Source organism: Manis javanica, chromosome 4 (assembly GCF_040802235.1).
Source record: "Manis javanica isolate MJ-LG chromosome 4, MJ_LKY, whole genome shotgun sequence".
NCBI classification, from domain to species: Eukaryota; Metazoa; Chordata; class Mammalia; order Pholidota; family Manidae; genus Manis; species Manis javanica.
This window is the reverse complement of record NC_133159.1, coordinates 66,544,186-66,562,620: the sequence shown is the minus strand read 5'-3', so window position 1 is coordinate 66,562,620 and position 18,435 is coordinate 66,544,186. Positions and strand designations below refer to the sequence as shown.

The window sequence follows — 18,435 nt, the reverse complement described above, 5'->3', positions numbered from 1 at the left end:
CACTAATTTAGATATTGTTGTAAAGGTATAATGCAGATTTGCTTAGTATCCACAATCAATTGATTTTAAGTAAAGGAGATTATCCTTTTTAATGTGTGTGGGCCTCGCCAAATAAGTTGGCAGTCTTAAGAACAAAAACAAGTCTCCTGGAGAAGAAATTCTCCAAGACTCAAGGCAGTAGCACTAACTCTTGCCTGCCAACCTCCCCTACAAATTTTGGACCTGTCAGTCCCCACAACCAGATGAGTCAATCCCTTAAAGTAAATGATACATTGCTTTCTCTCTCTCTCACTCTACAGATATATAGATATATTGATTCATTCATTTATTTTTATTTAGATATAAAATTGGGTTTGTTTCTCTGGAGTGCCTTCACTGATACAGAAGGTGACCCTCTTCCTAAATGCTCTTCTTTTTCTGTTGAGTAAATAGTTCCTGAATATCATCTGATGAAGAAAATTTGCTTACAAGTTTTGTTAAAAGAGGAATTTCTACTAACATGTAATAATCTAAATGTTCCTGAATGAAAATATCCCATTTCTCACACTTGCATTCTCAGCAATGTTTTATTTTATTTTCCAAAGTATCTTTTAAAATCCTCGTATAACTACTTGAGAACATTTTTAAATATACTTTTGCACAAAAATATATTGAGGATCAAAGAAATGTTCTTGCACCTCCCGCTTTTCTGTTCAGAGATCGAGAGTGTAAGCTTATGTTGATTGCCACTCTGCCCTCTCAGACAATCCACTAAGGTGTATGATAAGAAAAGAAATAGTTGCCATTATGGTCCACTGTCTAGGAGGACTGATCTGAACGTGCTTATGTAGTGTAACTGCAGATTGTTCAACAACTGATATGTAAATATACCATGCTATGCAAAAACTCCTATTGATGAAAATATTTCTGTGTGATATATTTGTACATATATGAACTGCTATTAAGGCATCATATCCTAAATCTCAAATGATATATAAGTGCTCTGGTTCTTGTAAAGTACTGTACACATGTTTAGCTTGTTAGAGATGTAACATAGGAGATGGGACTCGAGATGGGCCCTACACAACAGGTAATACCTAGACAACCACACTGGACATTCAGAGCACATTGAATCAGGGATGAGTTAAAAGCAAAGGTTCAGAACTTGCTAAAAACCTTGGGATGTTGGGGTCCACTACCAAGGAGGATAGTGTAACAGATAGATTCACATTTTTCCTTTTTTTTAAATTAAGGTATCATTGATATACACTCTTATGAAGGTTTCACATGAAAAAAACAATGTGGTTTACTACATTCACCCATATCATCAAGACCCCCCATACCCCAAGGCAGTCACTGTCCATCAGTGCAGCAAGATGCCACAGATCCACTGTGTGCCTTCTCTGTGCTACACGTTCTCCCCATGATCCCCCACACCATGTGTACTAAACATAATACCCCTCAGTCCCCTTCTCCCTCCCTCTCCACCCACCCTACCAGATCCCTCCCCTTTAGTAACCACTAGTTCATTCTTGGAGTCTAGAGTATGTCAGTTTCTTTCAGTAAGAACAGAACAAAACTCATAAATGTCACACTAATTGTGGAATCACGTTCTAAGGCCAAGGTGAAACCATGACCTGATTGAAAGCAGGGTAACCCAAATCAGTCACTGCTGTAAAAAGGATCAGGTCATATTAATTAGTCTTAAATAAATCGGATCCCAGCCTGAAAGAGGAATAGAATTAATTCCAGCTAAAACTCTGTTTAGATTTTCTGTTTCTTCTTTGGTCAGTCTTGGAAGGTTGTATTTTTCTAGAAAGTTGTCCATTTCTTGTAGGTTTTCCAACTTGTTAGCATTAGATTCTCATACTATTCTCTAATAATTCCTTGTATTTCTGTGGTTTCCATAGTGATTTTTCCTTTCTCATTTCTGATTCCGTTTGTGTGAGCAGACTCTCTTTTGTTCTTGATAAGTCTGGCTAGGGGTTTATCCATTTTGTTTATTTTCTCAAAGAACCAGCTCTTGCTTTCATTGATTGTTTATATTGTTTTATTCTTCTTGATTTTATTTATTTATGCTCTAATCTTTATTATGTCCCCCCTTCTACTGACTTTGGGCCTCATTTGTTGTTCTTTTTCTAGTTTCTTTAATTGTGAGTTTAGACTGCTCATATGGGATTGTTCTTCTTTCCTGAGGTAGGCCTGTATTGCAATATACTTTCCTCTTAGCATGGCCTTCGCTGTGTCCCACAGATTTTGCGGTGTTGAATTATTGTTGTCATTTGTCTCCATATATTGCTTTCTCTCTGTTTTTATTTGGTCATTGATCCATTGGTTATTTAGGATCATGTTGTGAAGCTTCCATGTGTTTGTGGGATTTTTCATTTTCTTCATGTAATTTATTTCTAGTTTCATACCTTTGTGGTCTGAGAAACTGGTTGGCACAATTTCAATCTTTTTGAATTTACTGAGGCTCTTTTTGTGGCCTAGTATATGATGTATTCTTGAAAATATTCCATGTGCACTTGAGAAGAATGTGTATTCTGCTGCTTTTGGGTGTAGAGTTCTGTAGATGTTTGTTTGGTCCATCTGTTCTAATGTGTTGTTCAGTGCCTCTGTCTGCTTACTTATTTTCTGTCTTTTTAATCTGTCCTTCAGAGTGAGTGGTGCATTGAAGTCTCCTAGAATGAATGCATTGCATTCTATTTCCCCTTTTAACATAGTTAGTATTTGTTTCACATATGTAGGTGTTCCCGTATTGGGAGCATAGATATTTATAATGGTTATATCTTCTTGTTGGATTGACCCCTTTATCATTATGTAATGTCCTTCTTTGCCTCTTGTGACTCTCTTTGTTTTGAAGTCTATTTTGTCTGATACAAGTACTGCCACTCCTGCTTTTTTCTCTCTATTAGTTGCATGAAATACCTTTTTTCATCCCTTCATTTTAAGTCTGTGCATGTCTTTGGGTTTAAAGTGAGTCTCTTGTAGGCAGCATATAGATGGGTCTTGTTTTTTTATACATTCAGTGACTCTATGTCTTTTGATTGGTACATTCAGTCCATTTACATTTAGGGTGATTATTGATAGGTATGTACTTAATGCCATTGCAGGCTTTAGATTCATGATTACCAAAGGTTCAAGGTTAACTTCCTTACTATCTAAGAGTCTTGCTTAATGCACTTAATATGCTATTACAAACACAATCTAAAGGTTCTTTTCTTTTTCTCCTCCTTTTTCTTCCTCCTCCATTCTTTATATATTAGGTATCATATTCTGTACACTTTGTCTATCCCTTGATTGACTTTGGGGATAGTTAATTTAATTTTGCATTTGCTTAGTAATTAGCTGTTCTACTTTTTTTACTGTGGTTTTATTACCTCTGGTGACAGCTATTCAACCTTAGGAACACTTCCATCTATTTCAGTCCCTCCAAAATAGACAGTAGAGATGGTTTGTGGGAGGTAAATTCTCTCAGCTTTTGCTTATCTGGAAATTGTTTAATCCCTCCTTCAAATTTAAATGATAAACTTGCCTGATAAAGTAATCTTGGTTCCAGGACCTTCTGCTTCATTGCATTAAGTACATCATGCCACTCCCTTCTGGCCTTTAAGGTTTCTGCTGAGAAGTCTGATATTAGCCTGATGGGTTTTCCTTTTTATGTGATCTTATTTCTCTCTCTGGGTGCCTTCAATAGTCTGTCCTTATCCTTGATTTTTTGCCATTTTAATTACTGTATGTCTTCGTGTTTTCTTCCTTGGGTCCCTTGTGTTTGGAGATCTGTGGATCTCCATGGCCTGAGAGACTATCTCCTTCCCCAGACAGGGGAAGTTCTCAGCAATTACCTCCTCAAAGATACTTTCTATCCCTTTCTCTATCTCTTCTTCTTCTGGTACCCCATAATGTTAATATTGTTCCATTTGGATTGGTCACACAGTTCTCTCAATATTCTTTCATTCTTAGAGATCCTTTTTTCTCTATATACCTCAGCTTCTTTGTATTAATCTTCCCTAGTTTCTATTTCATTTCTCGTCCCCTCCACCATATCCAATCTGTTTTTAATACCTTCCAGTGTGCTCTTCAATGATTGGATCTCTGACCGGAATTCATTCCTCAGTTCTTGAATATCTTTCTATACCTCCATTAGCATGTTAATGATTTTTATTTTGAACTCCCTTTCAGGAAGAGTCATAAGGTCTGTGTCATTTAAATCTTTCTTCGGAGTTATATTAATTTTACTCTGGACCAGGTTCCTTTGGCATTTCATATTTGTGTATGGTGTCCTTTAGTGTCCAGAAGCTCTAATCTCCAGAGCTGCTCAGCCCCTGAAGCAATTTCGGGGTCACAGGGGAGTGGTATTGGTGCCTGGAGCGGGAAAAGAGCTGTTTCCTGCTTCCAGCTGCTATGTCTGTCTCCACTGCCTGAACCAGTGGGCCGAGCACACAGGTATAAGCTTTTGTCTCAGAGCAGCCAGATATGGATCCCTGCTTTCCCCAAGCAGCTGGGATCTCATTCTCTCCAGAAATTCTGCCTGTCTTAGCTTTCCAACCCAGTAATCACAAGAGTATCATGAAAGCACCATGAAATGTAGGTTTGTGCTCCCAGAGCAGATCTCCGGAGTTAGGTATTCAACAGTCCCAGGCTTCCATTTTCTCCCCAGTCCATTTCTCTTCCTTCCGCTGGGGTGGAGGGAAGGGCTTGGGTCATGCTGGGCCACAGCTTTGGTATGTTACCCTGTTCCATGAGGTCTGCTCTTTTCTCCAGGTGCATGCAGTCTGGCTCAGTCTTCTTTCCTGTTGCTCTCCCAGGATTAGTTGTATTAATTATATTTTCATATTATATGTGGTTTTAGGAGGAAGCCTCTGTCTCACCTCTCACGCCACCGTCTTTAATCCACATTTTTCCATTTTAAGTGCAAGAAAAGAAAACAAAACAACTCTGTGCTCCCAGTTCAGATTCCTTGAGTGATTACATAGCTGCCAATAAAGAAAGGTTTATTCAAAAAAAAAGAAGTTGGTATAAATTGCAATAAACAGTAACACTTTAAAATAATTGCCTAATCAATATTAATTCCTCTGGTATCTATTTAACAGCATTAATCACAGTGAACTCATTTAGTATTAATGTGAATGTCACAAGTAATTCAATTGGATTTCCACTGTAATTCAACATTAATTACCTTAACTGAGCCATTATTTTAAAGTGTTACCCAGTAAACAAGAAAATAAAAGCAACAAAATGGCACAACAAAAATTATAATATGGCACTATACATTTTATCTATATACTATTTGATTCATAAAGTATTGTATCATAAATTATTTGATTCATCTAATATATTTTCATGGAAGAGTATACTTTGTTAGTAGAATATATACATTCATACATACCAACAAAACTATGATTTACATTGCTTTGTAAGAAAAAATGTTGAGGCTTGTAAAAGAATTTGTCAAACATTGAGATTTCTCATTTAAGTTCCAACATTTTGTAAAAATATTGTGTTTTAATTGTTGACTCCCCTGTCTGCAAGGGGAGATATGCATGCATTTCACTGCACAATATGATTCAAGGCAACAATGTTTTATGTTACTTACTGCTAGTTTGTCACGGTTTGTTGTTTAATTTTCTCACTATCAAGTTATCAGCTCTCATATGTCACTTCTATGGAGGCACTTAATTTAGCTGTCTTTTCCTCAATTTTCATTTTATCCTTCTAATACACTGAAAGCTGAAAAGGAAGGGAGGAAGGTGATGGAGGAAGGAAGGAAGGAAGGAAGGAAGGATGGAAGGAAGGAAGGAAGGAAGAAAGGCCAGCTTATTACAAATATGTTTAGAGTATGAGTCAGTAGATTCTATGCAGAAGGTAGACTTCCAAATATAAATATGAGCTGTCATTCACTGAATATAAATATTTCAGCTTTGAAAAAACTCAAAATATTCTTCTGATTTTTAGGTTTGTTATAGGATGTTAAGATTTCCACATCCTGATTTCAAGTAATTCAACAATTTAGTTCTGAGAAGTATCACAAAATGTAAATGCTACATATAGCATTTAATTTTATATTTGTATTTCATATAGAAGCATTCAAGGGAGTGTGTTTTTTTCAGCTTTGCACATCCCATGGCACTACCTGCAGTGTTTTTGCAAAACAAATATTCACTGGAAAAAAAAGTATTCTTTACCTCATCGTAGGAGCTAAATGAACATAATTACCTACTAAATCACTCATTTATATATTTATATACCACACACTATATAGTGCAGTATGCAACATGGCCTCCTTCAGTTGTTTTTAGAAACAGAGCAGGACCTTTAAAAAGTACATGAAACTCCAGTATATAAAACAAACATGTGCCGGACACTTAAGATTGAAAAGGGGGCCATGGGTTCTGGAGTCCTACAACCAGGCCTCCCCTTCATGATGAGAGCAGCCTATAGGGAAGTGCCAAGGACCCTCAGGCTTAAAGAAACTACCTGAAAATAGGTGACAGAGATATTGGATTCAAATTTGAGTTAAAACTGTGCTCTATAATTTATTAGCTATAGGCTGTTGGTCACACAAATTAACTTTTTTGAGCCTTAATTTGTCTAGTTGTAAAATGAGACTAAATGTATATATCAAGACATGCTGCTGTGAGAAGCAGGATAATAGATATAGGTACAGTTATTGTTTTATGTTTATTGTTTATCATTCATTCATTCAAATTAATATTCGTATATGTAGATATACACACATAGAAATAATGGAATATTACTAACCACCAAAAAGGAAATCTCTCCACCTTTGATAACATGGATGGACCTTGAGACATTATGCTGAGTGAAACAAGTCACACCAAGAAAGACAAGTACAAGGTGATCTTGCTCACATATGGACTCTAAAAATAAAAACAAAAAAACAAAACTGAGCTCATATATACAAAGAACAGATTGCTGGTGGCCATAGGTGAGGGGTGAGGGGTAGAGGAAATGGGTGAAGATGGTCAGAACTACAAAGTTCCAGTTATAAAATAAATTATAATGTACAGCATGGTGACTATAATTAATAGTACTGTATTGCATATTTGAAAGTTGCTCAGAGAGTATATCTTAAAAATTCTCATCATAAGAAAAGAATTGTGATCCTGTATGTTGATGGATGTTAACTAGACTAGTTGGGATGCTCATTTTGCAGTGTATGAAAATATTGAGTCATTATGTTATATGCTTGAAGCTCATATAATCCTACATCAATTATATCTCAATTTAAAATATTTATTTAGTGCCTACTTGTTCCAAGCATAATAAGTGTTAAGGATGAAGCAACGAAACAAAGAGACCAAGGCTCTGCCTGCACGGAGCTTGGTGGTGGAGGCTGACAGGAAACAGATAGACAGTGTATCATTCGAGGTAGTTATACTATAAATAAAGACAGAGTAGAAAAAGAGGAGAGTTGCTTTTGTTTGTCTAGTATTTAAGAAGGGCGCTTATGAAAGAATTTGGGACAGAGAGAGGGAGAAAGTTCCATGTGTATATATGGAAGGAGAGAATTCCTGGTAAAGAGAATGATGATCACAAAGGTCCTGAGCTAGAGTGTTCTTAATATGTTGGGGGAACATGGAGGAGGCCAGTGACCAGAGAGGTCGCAATAGCCAGCTGATGACAGTAATTGACGCCATAATATTATTAGGGTCTCTGATTGTATAAATTTTAGACCACTTTAAGAACTTTGGATTTGACTCTGAGTTAAATTGGAAGATATTGGCTAATTTTGAACAGAGACGCAAATTGACTCACAAGTTCAAGGAATCAGTCTGACTGCTGTATGGAAAAGAGACAGAAAGGAGAGGCAGCATGAGTGAAGGAGAGTTCCAGAAAGCTCTGATCATAAGGGATGATGGATGGTGTCTTGGACTGGGGAGCCAGTGATAGAGTTAGAGAAACGTGTACTTGAAATTGGGAGATACATATATAGTTTGTTTTTTATTACATAATGGATTATATAACATGACAGAGTAAACACACATACACACACATAAATACACTGAACTAGAACAAGATTTTATTTGTATCCCTATTCATATTGATGCAGAATTAAAGTTGCATCTTTCCATTTCTCTCCTATGGCTCTGCATTCCCCTGGCATCCTTCGTCATACACAAGCACTCCTACTTCACGAGGCAAAGCATACTTTAACATGTCTAAGCCTTCCTTGCTTTGTTTGTAAAATGCTCAGCTTTGCTCTGTAAGTTCAGTGAATCTGAGAGAGGTGGAAATGCTTGAAAACTGTGAAAGTGTCCACAGTCATCAGATGCAATCGATATATTATAATCCATTACATTATGTTTTGTTTTACAGTTACGTAAACTTGTCTTGTGATTCTGTGCCCCTTTATTATCTCTAACATCTTTGTAGAAATGGCGATTTGTCAACGTGTTGTTTCTTTTTCAGTACTTAGCTGTATATGAAAGAGAATGTTATTTGAGCTCTCATGTGTTTCTTCTAACTCAGGAGAATGTGTTGTGGGGCAGGTTGTAGATGCATCTGCTGAGGGAGCCCTCTCCAAATCCAGAATAACTACGACATTATAATATGACATAACATACCACAGATGGGATAGTGTTATTGTCTTTCATGCATTTAAGTACTTTGGAAAATGAGTTTTTTCATTGTATTTTATAGCTTGCCAGTAGCAAGTAGACATTTTTTTTTGTCTAGGGGGTGGTGATAAACAAGTAACTTTTATAATTATTGCTTTTGTATTTCCTACAGCTTCATGCAGTTTATATCATCTTATTTGTTTTATTGTCCTGCTTTTCTAACTGGTTTTAGTCTCTGACCCCTGAATTCCTTCGTTTCACAGTATGCTGTATATTGCCTGTTAAGATGACTCTTATTATCTGGTCAGAAGACCATGACATTTGAACTGTTTTTCTACAAGTGATTACAGATTTTTTAAGTTTTCTGAACAGTTTGGCCATCCCTATTAATGGTTGATGAGAAATTTGTGAAACACTAGCAAAGATTGATTAATATCAATACAAAACTGTTTTCTTTTTCTTGTTTTTGTTTTTACCTTATTAAAAATGATAAACCTGCTTGATAAGGAGTTATAGTTACAATATATTTCTCTTCGATGAATGTGCAAACTTTTCTCAGAGCAACTCAGTCATAATGATATTTCCATTTCTAGAATAATATCTTTGCTAACCTTTTCATTTTTTGCATCCGGTTTTGCTTTTTCCTCATACAAGAGATTATTCAACCACCAATGGACTATCTGAAACACTTATTTATATTGTTTTATCCTATAACAGCCTCACTGAGATACAACACACATTTAAAGCGTCCAATTCAATGGTTTATGGAATATTCACAGAGTTGTGCAACCATCACCATCATCAATCTAGAACATTCTCATCACTCTGAAAGCAGCCTTGTACTGCTTGGCAGCCCCTCTGTGTTTCTCCCCAGTACTAGGCAAACACTAATTCGCTTTCTGTTTCTGTAGATTCGCCTGTTCTTGTATATAGAATCACACAATATGAAGGCTTTTGTGACGGGTTTTTTCATCTAACATAAATTTTTCAAGATTTATTCATTTTCCAACATGTATCAATACTTTACTTCTTTTTATTACTAAATAATATCCCATTGTGTAGACGTAATACATTGTATACAATTGACACTTAAACAATACAGGGATTCACAGCATTGACACCCCCTATGCTGTTGAAAATCCATGTTAAACTTTTAACTTCATAAAATTTTACTGATAGCCTGTTTTTGACCAGAAATCTTAACTAATATCACAGTCAAATAACACAAATGTTGTATGCTATATGTATCATACACTGTATTCTCACTATAAAGTAAGCTAGGGAAAATACTTTTTTTCAAATTATTGCAAATCTCTAAAATATTTCCATTATATTTTTTGAAAAAAAATCCATGTATAAGTAAGATCCATGTGGCTCAACCCTGTATTGTTCAAGGGTCAGCTGTGTATCTGCTTACCAGTTGATGGACATTTGGGGTTTTACAACTTTTCTGGCTGTTATGAATACTGGTGCTATGAACAGTCATTTCCAAGATTTTGTGTGGAGATTTTTCATTCTCTTGTATATATACCTAGGAGTGGTAAAATCACATTATATATCAATGTCTTCAATTCCAACACCTACAATTCTTCAAAGTCATACAATTTTATATTTCTTAATAACTTGAGAGATTGGCTTCATCTGAATGTGAGTAACAAGCTACTGGGTCTTTATCAGTTCTTTTATTCTACTTTTTCTCTCCATTCTCTTTTCTTAAGTGCCTTCTTTCCTATTTCTTGATAAGTCATTTTTACTAAGAAATATCTTCCATGGCCTCCTAAGAAAAAAATAGTGTTCACAAAATCTACTAAAACTGTCAAGTACAATTATTTTCATGAGATTAGAAATACTGGAACTGACCTTTACAATATTTTACTGTATCTGGATCCATATCTCACTATAAGCTGATTAGAACATGTGTGATACTTGACTATAAGCTCAAGGTTGAATTTGCAATAGGTACATTATGTTGTTTTTCACATCATCTTTAAGGTACTCCAGGCACTTGTGGCTTTCCTAAAATAGTAGTAATAACAATAAGAAGGACAGATAAGGGCAGAACACTTGTGCAAACTATTCTTTGCCCTAACAACCATATGTTTAAATTCCCATCTTCAACTCTCACAGATCAGTTTGGTCAATGGCTTCAGTTGTTCTGGAAGCATCTTTGTGATTTCCTGGAAACTATAAAAGTCTTTGCCTAGATCAGCAGCTATGGTCATACGGCGTATTTACCTCTAACAGCAGCTTTCATGAATGCAGAAGCAATCCCCACAGGAGATCTAAAATGTTAAATCAATTTCTGTTTTAAAATCTAAACCAAAGTAACTGATGTTTGATGCTGCTGTGAAGAATTTTTAATTTTTATAAAGCTCCTGGGGATTCCCTGAGAAAGCCACTCAGAATATAAATAACTGCAATTTATTGTCTACATTGCATTAAGTCAAACTGTACATCATTTGCTTTAAGGAGAAAGAGACCCTCTTAATGATGTATTAATTCCTCATTCCTGAGCAAATATTTGCTTTGGAATAATTAATTTGCCCATATCACAGGACAGTTCCTGCTCAACCAAAAGTAAGATAGCAACTATATAAACATAACAAACAATGCTTACTACCCTGCCTGGCAAGTCAACTGAAGTTTTCCAGTTGAGCAGGTAGGGAGTAGACTCTCATAAAAATAAAAAAGAAACAGTTAATGTTCTGTCTCCCTTCTTCTGTAGCTTTTCATGGAGGTTTGGAAGAACAGTACACATAGAGTGAGAATTTGAGCACAGCCACAGCTTCCTTGCATACCTCTCACTTTTGAAACCATGCAGGGAAGGAAACACAGCACATTCTACTAGACACACATAAAAAGTGATTCTAGCATTTAAAGAAAAAAAGTATCTGCCTGAAAATTAGCTAAGAATAGTTTTCCTGAGCTGACTTTAATGTGGTATTAATGTTTCCTCCATCTTTTGCAGCTACAGCTGAAGATTAGGTTCCCTTTTCATTTAATCATGCATTAGAAAAGACCAAAATATGGATGTATGGATGCAGGGTAAGCACATCAAAGCCCTATGTTTGGTGATGGTGAGAGTGAGTTTTGAGGTCAGTGAAAGCTTTAGCTATTAAGAATAATGGTGCTATGAACATTCATGTCCAAGTTTTTGTTGTCTAGCAACAATATTCATAGAATATGCAACCTTGAAAAATTACTTTGATAATTTCTTCACATATGCAAAAGAGGTACCAAAATAATATATACTTCTTAGGGTTGTTTGTAATATTAAATGAGATAATGGGTGCATAATACACAGTATCATGTTAAGCATAATTTTAAGTTCCTGGTGAAATAATATCTTTAGTTATTGCTGTTATTGGTGGCTAAGAAAGCTCATAGAAAAATTTCAGATTCTTAAGTTGAAACAAAGAATCAAATACAGCTGCTTTACACATTGACGAACTAGAAAAACCACTAACATTTTTCTTCCATCCTGTATGAGTTGCTGTAAGAACTCTAAGACCACTACATGTCTATGAAAAAAGAAAATGTGCCACTCTAAATAGTCTCTAAAAACAAACTTCAAAAGAAAAATGTCAAATAGTGTACCCAACACAAATGAAATGTTTTCATTTCTAGTTAGTTAATTAGTTACATACTAAACTGTTGTGAAGCCTTCAAAAGCCTTCAAATGCAAAAGGTAAGATTGCAGGCTTTCAGAGATTCAGAGAATGGATGATTGGCTTCCTTTAACCAGATTTAAAACGTACCCAGCCTTTGCAAGCCAGGCACATGTATTGATTTAATAATTAAATGCCATATTCTCATTCCCTGTTCTACCCATGCGTTTTTCCTCAGGCGGTGAATATGAATGTTGAAGAATTTGAGAGTCTAAACTTCAGTGGGTAGTCAAAGTTGGTAAAAGAAATGCACTTCATGTCATGCCAAAACAATTCTAAAAGCATTTGCAGTTCTTGTAATTGAGAGTTTAGCAAGACACACGATCCTCACTGGATTCCTCAAATGTCATAGAGTTTTTTAAAGGACAAAGGTATGTTTCTTTCTTTTCTCCCAGTGCCTTAATAATTGTTGAGATTTTTCTCATAGAGCAACAGTATTTCAAAACCAGATATTTAGAGCTTATGCTCCCATTCTCTCACTGTAAAGATGAGGATATTGAAATTCTGAGAACTTAAAGAAACTTTCATTGCATATACATTTGTTTCAAAGACCATCTTCCAGGGAAAAAAAATTCATGATGCTAGTAAAAGATGAAAATGCACTCAATACCCCTATGTATATATAATTTACATATTTGTAAGTATTTTTACATAGTAATTTATTAGAATTATAAATACAAATATATATTTATAAATTCCAAAGAAATATATAATGTTATGTTATACACTATAGATTATTTATGTGTATGTCTAATATATATATTCTTTCTATGTAGAAGGACATATGTGACTATAATGTACTCCAATAGAAATCTTTTCAGTAATAATAGGACAAAATACAGATAAATTCCACCCAAATATTTCCAGACCTTCATATCTGTGTCATATTCTATAGATATAATTGAATCCACACTTAAAAATAAAAAATCCACCTCATTTTAGTCTCTATCCAATATGACTCAAACCCAAAGAGGTCAGATAAAGCATAAATAATCCTGCCATTCTCTCCTCCTTTATCCTCATTCTTTCCATTTGTCCCCAGGTCCCCCTTCTCCAACAGCAACAATCTCAATCTTACCCAGTCACGAAATTAAACAGAAGCATTCAATCATGTGTCATGGATGAAAATACGTAAGTAGGAGGAAGGAAGTATCCACAAGTAGTGTATGTATGCCAACAGGCTGGTCAAAATGACCCATTATATGGATAAATAAGATGCATAAAATACACACACATTGTAACCACAAACACAGGGTATGACTTATATCTTGGCACCTACATAAGAAGAATGATTTAAGTTATTGTGACACCTTGCCTTTCCAAAATATCATTGATGCAATGAAGTCACTGAGCACAATTCTGAATTAGAAGCTAAATTTGTGAAGAAGGAGAATGCACAGACAGAAAGTAAAAATGCTGGGTAACTAAAGGTACAAAGAAAAAAGAAGAGGGAATCTTGAATTGAGGTTGCAGTCCATTTTAATGGGAATGGGTGTGGGTTTAGGGTTAGAAGGCCAGGGATCAAATCTCAGCTTAGACACTTTATAACTGTACAGTTTTAGAGAAACCATTCAATGCTTAGCAATGGAGAACACAAAGGTGACTACAATATAACTTTCACATAAGTAGAGGCCATTGTGAATAAATCAGTACTCTGCTGTGAGAAAAAGTCTCCAAGAGAGAAAAGAATAATGGAGGAATATGGAGAAGAAACCAACAAACTCTCTTTGGTAGTTTGCTATGACTTTACAAAGTGGACAACTTAAAGGGTAAGCAGTGACTTACCACATGAGAAATAGAAAGGGCATTCAGGGCCAATAGACCTGCATGTAAAAGCATATAGCAGGGAGTGAACATGATAAGTAAAGGAGTGTAAGGTCAGTGGCCACGGAGGCCACTGGTTATTGGGTAATAGGATATAAACTCAGAAACCTGGGAAAAGTTAGATTTTAGAACATTCTGTTTGCCATTCACTAGACTTCAAACTCCACCTTATGGGCACACTAAATTTAGTAAAGAAATGGCATGGTTCAGTGTGTAAATTTAGGAAGATAACCTAGTGGAGAAACACTTGCTGTAAAATTAGGTGGGAAGCAATTTACAATAGCGTAGGCAAGACGTGTAAGGCATGTGAGAGACTTGGCCAAGACAGGCACTGTGTGATTGGACAGTAGGAACAAAATTCCAGAAAGATTTGTGGGCTGAAATCAGTAACTTATGATAATCTTCTAAACGTTTAGGATGAAGGGTAATGGAAAAGGAAATCTAGAATATCATCAGGTTTTTTTAGCTTGGAATATAGAGTGAATGGTGATGGCTTTTAAGAAAAAATGTTGTAAATGTGCCAAGAATATCAACATTTGTGTTTAATTCATTGATTGAAATTTTAACTTACTGAATCTGGTCACCAGGTCTCATGTAGATAGCTGAAAGAAATAATTTTTTGACTTAAGAGGATGGCCGGGGTTGATGGATAAAGTTTAAGAAGCCAGTAGTTTATAGATGGTCAATGCAGCTATGGCAGAAGGCTAGGATCTTTCGGGAAAAATGTACAGAACAAAAACTTGGGTAGGGGAGAATTGAAAGGAATACCAGTAAATAAGGAATAGGCAGAAGGGGAAAGCCAGTTAGGATTAATTAGTAGAAACAGTCCACAGAGGTATTATGATTTCAGGAGCTAGTTGTAGGTAAGAAGCCAGAAGAAGAGCTGTTTGCAGACAGAGAGGATTGTCAACAGAGCAAGTGTAGAAATCAAGTCAGTTGAAGGCTCTGAGGAGATGGTATGGGAGAAAAATACCCAGAAAATAATGCTGGGAACAAGCAAGGAGTGCATTGTTCTAAAAAAATGTGTCATTTGCTTTGAAATCTGTCTAATGGCTCTATAGATGGTACAATTCATTCTGAACATGATTTTAGTAATGACAGAACTTTGTTCGGTTTAGAATACTGAGCCCTGTGTCAGTATTTTTACTTGCATCCTTAGTGTCTCCATGTGTGGCAGAGGTAACAAATTAATATAATCTACATTAATTTTATGCACCACTTTTCCTGTTTCTTTGAAAGATATGATTACTAACCATTAATTATCAGTTTACTAATGCTAGTTTTAACATTAGTGTTGGAATATTTAGCAATCCTGTGATATAAAAAAATAAGGATAAAATGTTAGCCATAATGTTAAACACTCACATGAAACCGTATTTCCATGAAACACTCAAACATTAGCATTGCAAGAGCATTTGCTTTTGTAGCAGAGACTAAATTTAAGAATTAAAAAACAAGCATCCCCATAAAACCACTTAGATGTGCATTCATGAGAAAAGGAAGTCAGAATAAGAATTCCACAGTGTAAGAACAACCTTGTATTTCTCCGCCTTTAGTATTAATTGGTTGAGCATAAGATCTCTATATCTTTTGTATATTCACTGCTACATATTTAGTGGAAACATAGTCAAAATAATTCCTTGCATCTTAACTCGAAATTCTAGTTTGCTTAAATTTTATCACAAGTTGAAGATACTCTATTTTATGTATAAATTGGATCATAGTATAGAAAATACAACTATAATAATATATACTGAAGCTACCTAAATATATAATGCATTTTTTTCTGCAGCTTTGTTTTCCCCTTGTCTTGGAAAATATGATAATTCAGAATAGTGGTTATTTTCTAATGAATATCCATATAATACCCTCAACTTCCTAGGTTGCCTCTGGAAACGCACCATCGGTACATTGGAAACAAGCCTCTGCTGGTTTGTCTCTGGTTTTCTGGGAAGCTTTGAGGTTTGTTTGTTTTTTTAATTTTCTTTTGGTATCATTAATCTACAGTTACATGAAGGACATTATGTTTACTAGGCTCCCTGCTTCACCAAGTGCCCCCCACATCCCCATTCACAGTCACTGTCCATCAACATGGTAAGATGCTGTAAAATCACTACTTGTCTTCTCTGTGTTGCACGGCCCTCCCCGTGCCCCCCCCCACACTATACATGCTAATCGTAATGCCCTCTTTCTTTTCCCCCCCGCCCTTATCCCTCCCTTCCCACCCATCCTCCCCAGTCCCTTTCCCTTGGGTAACTATTAATCCATTCTTGGGTTCTGTGTGCTGCGGTTTTGTTCCTTCAGTTTTCTTTTGTTCTTCTACTCCACATATGAGTGAAATCATTTGGTATTTGTCTTTCTCCGCCTGGCTTATTTCACTGAGCATAATACCCTCTAGCTCCATCCATGTTGTTGCGAATGGTAGGATTTGTTTTTTTCTTATAGCTGAGAAATATTCCATTGTGTATATGTACCACATCTTCTTTATCCATTCATCTACTGATGGACATTTAGGTTGCTTCCATATCTTGGCTATTGTAAATAGTGCAGCGATAAACATAGGGGTGCATCTGTCTTTTTCAAACAGGAGTGCTGCATTCTTGGGGTAAATTTCTAGAAATGGAATTCCTGGGTCAAATGGAATTTCTATTTTGAGCATTTTGAGGAACGTCCATACTGCTTTCCACAATGGTTGAACTAATTTACATTCCCACCAGCAGTGTAGGAGGGTTTCCCTTTTCTCCACAACCTCGCCAACATTTGTTGTTGTTTGTCTTTTCGATGGTAGCTATCCTTACTGGTGTGAGGTGATATCTCATTGTGGTTTTAATTTGCATTTCTCTTATGACAAGCGATATGGAGCATCTTTTCATGTGTCTGTTGCCCATCTGAATTTCTTCTTTAGAGAACTATCTATTCAGCTTCTCTGCCCTTTTTTTTTAATTAATTAAATGGATTTTAAATTTTTATTGTTCACTCGTGATATAGAATATGGGGATACAAAATATGATCATGCCCTATTCAGACAGACATATTTGGTACATGTTTTATATCTATGAACTTAATTTTTTTTTCTTTTTTGAGAGGGCATCTCTCATATTTATTGATCAAATGGTTGTTAACAACAATAAAATTCTGTATAGAGGACTCAATGCACAATCATTAATCAACCCCAAGCCTAATTCTCAATAGTCTCCAATCTTCTGAAGCATAATGAACAAGTTCTTACATAGTGAATAAGTTCTTAAATAGTAAGTAAGTTCTTACATGGTGAACAGTGCAAGATCAGTCATATCACAGAAACTTTCGGGTTTTGACCACGCATCATGAACTATAAACAATCAAGTCAGATATGATTATTCGTTTGATTATTTTTTAAATTTTTTTTTATTTTGAGAGGGCATCCCTCATATTTATTGATCAAATGGTTGTTAACAACAATAAAATTCTGTATAGGGGGGTCAATGCTCAATGCACAATCATTAATCCATCTCAAGCCTAATTCTCGTCAGTCTCCAATCTTCTGAACCATAACGAACAAGTTCTTACATGGTGAACAAATTCTTACATAGTGAATAAGTTCTTACATGGTGAACAGTACAAGGGCAGTCATCACAGAAACTTTCGGTTTTGATCACACATTATGAACTATAAACAATCAGGTCAAATATGAATATTTGTTTGATTTTTATACTTGATTTATATGTGGGGCCCACATTTCTCCCTTTATTAATATTATTATTTTTATTTTTAATAAAATGCTGAAGTGATAGGTAGATGCAAGATAAAGGTAGAAAACATAGTTTAGTGTTGTAAGAGAGCAATTGTATATGATCATGTGTGTGTCTGTAGACTATGTGCTAATCCGAGCTAGACAAGGGCAATAAAACATCCACGGATGCAGAAGTTTTCTCTCAAAACAGAGGGGTGTGAGGTTCTAAGCTTCACCACTGTTGTTCCCCGATTTCTCACCTGATGGCGCCCCTGCAACTGTGCCTGTCTTAGGTTGTTCCTCCCTTGAGTAATCTTACCCGTCTCTGGCTAACCAGTAATCCTCCGGGGCCATACAGGGAAATGTAAAGTTGGTAAGTGAGAGAGAAGCCATATTGTTTGAAAAGGTTAGCTTTTTACTTTGCAGATTTATGCCCTGTGGCTTCTATGCCCAGCACTTGTCTCGAGGTATCTTTACCACCTGGAGGAATTATGATACTCGGTAAATTCGATATGAGGCACAATTTCTATTTAAGGGTTGTAATTAGGAAGGAAGAAGAAAAGCTATAGAGGTAGCATATGAAGGAAACATGGGAGGATTGATTATTTCTTTGACATATCTTCTTGTAGAGTACCTTAAGCATGTATAGGTTTTAAACTACTAACTTGCG

At 35.8% G+C, this 18,435-nt stretch overlaps 1 long non-coding RNA gene across 2 annotated transcripts in view; it reads right to left on the bottom strand.

Annotated features, from left to right (window-relative positions):
• Positions 1 to 6,740: 6,740 nt before the first annotated feature.
• The window catches only part of LOC140848698 (uncharacterized), a 278,561-nt gene continuing 266,866 nt past the window's right edge, over positions 6,741 to 18,435 (bottom strand). For both annotated transcript variants that reach the window (XR_012129804.1, XR_012129803.1), the window contains 2 exons: positions 9,979 to 10,092; positions 6,741 to 6,860 (listed from right to left, as the gene is read on the bottom strand). This is a non-coding gene — a long non-coding RNA (uncharacterized lncRNA). The remainder of the gene's footprint in view (positions 6,861 to 9,978; positions 10,093 to 18,435) is intronic.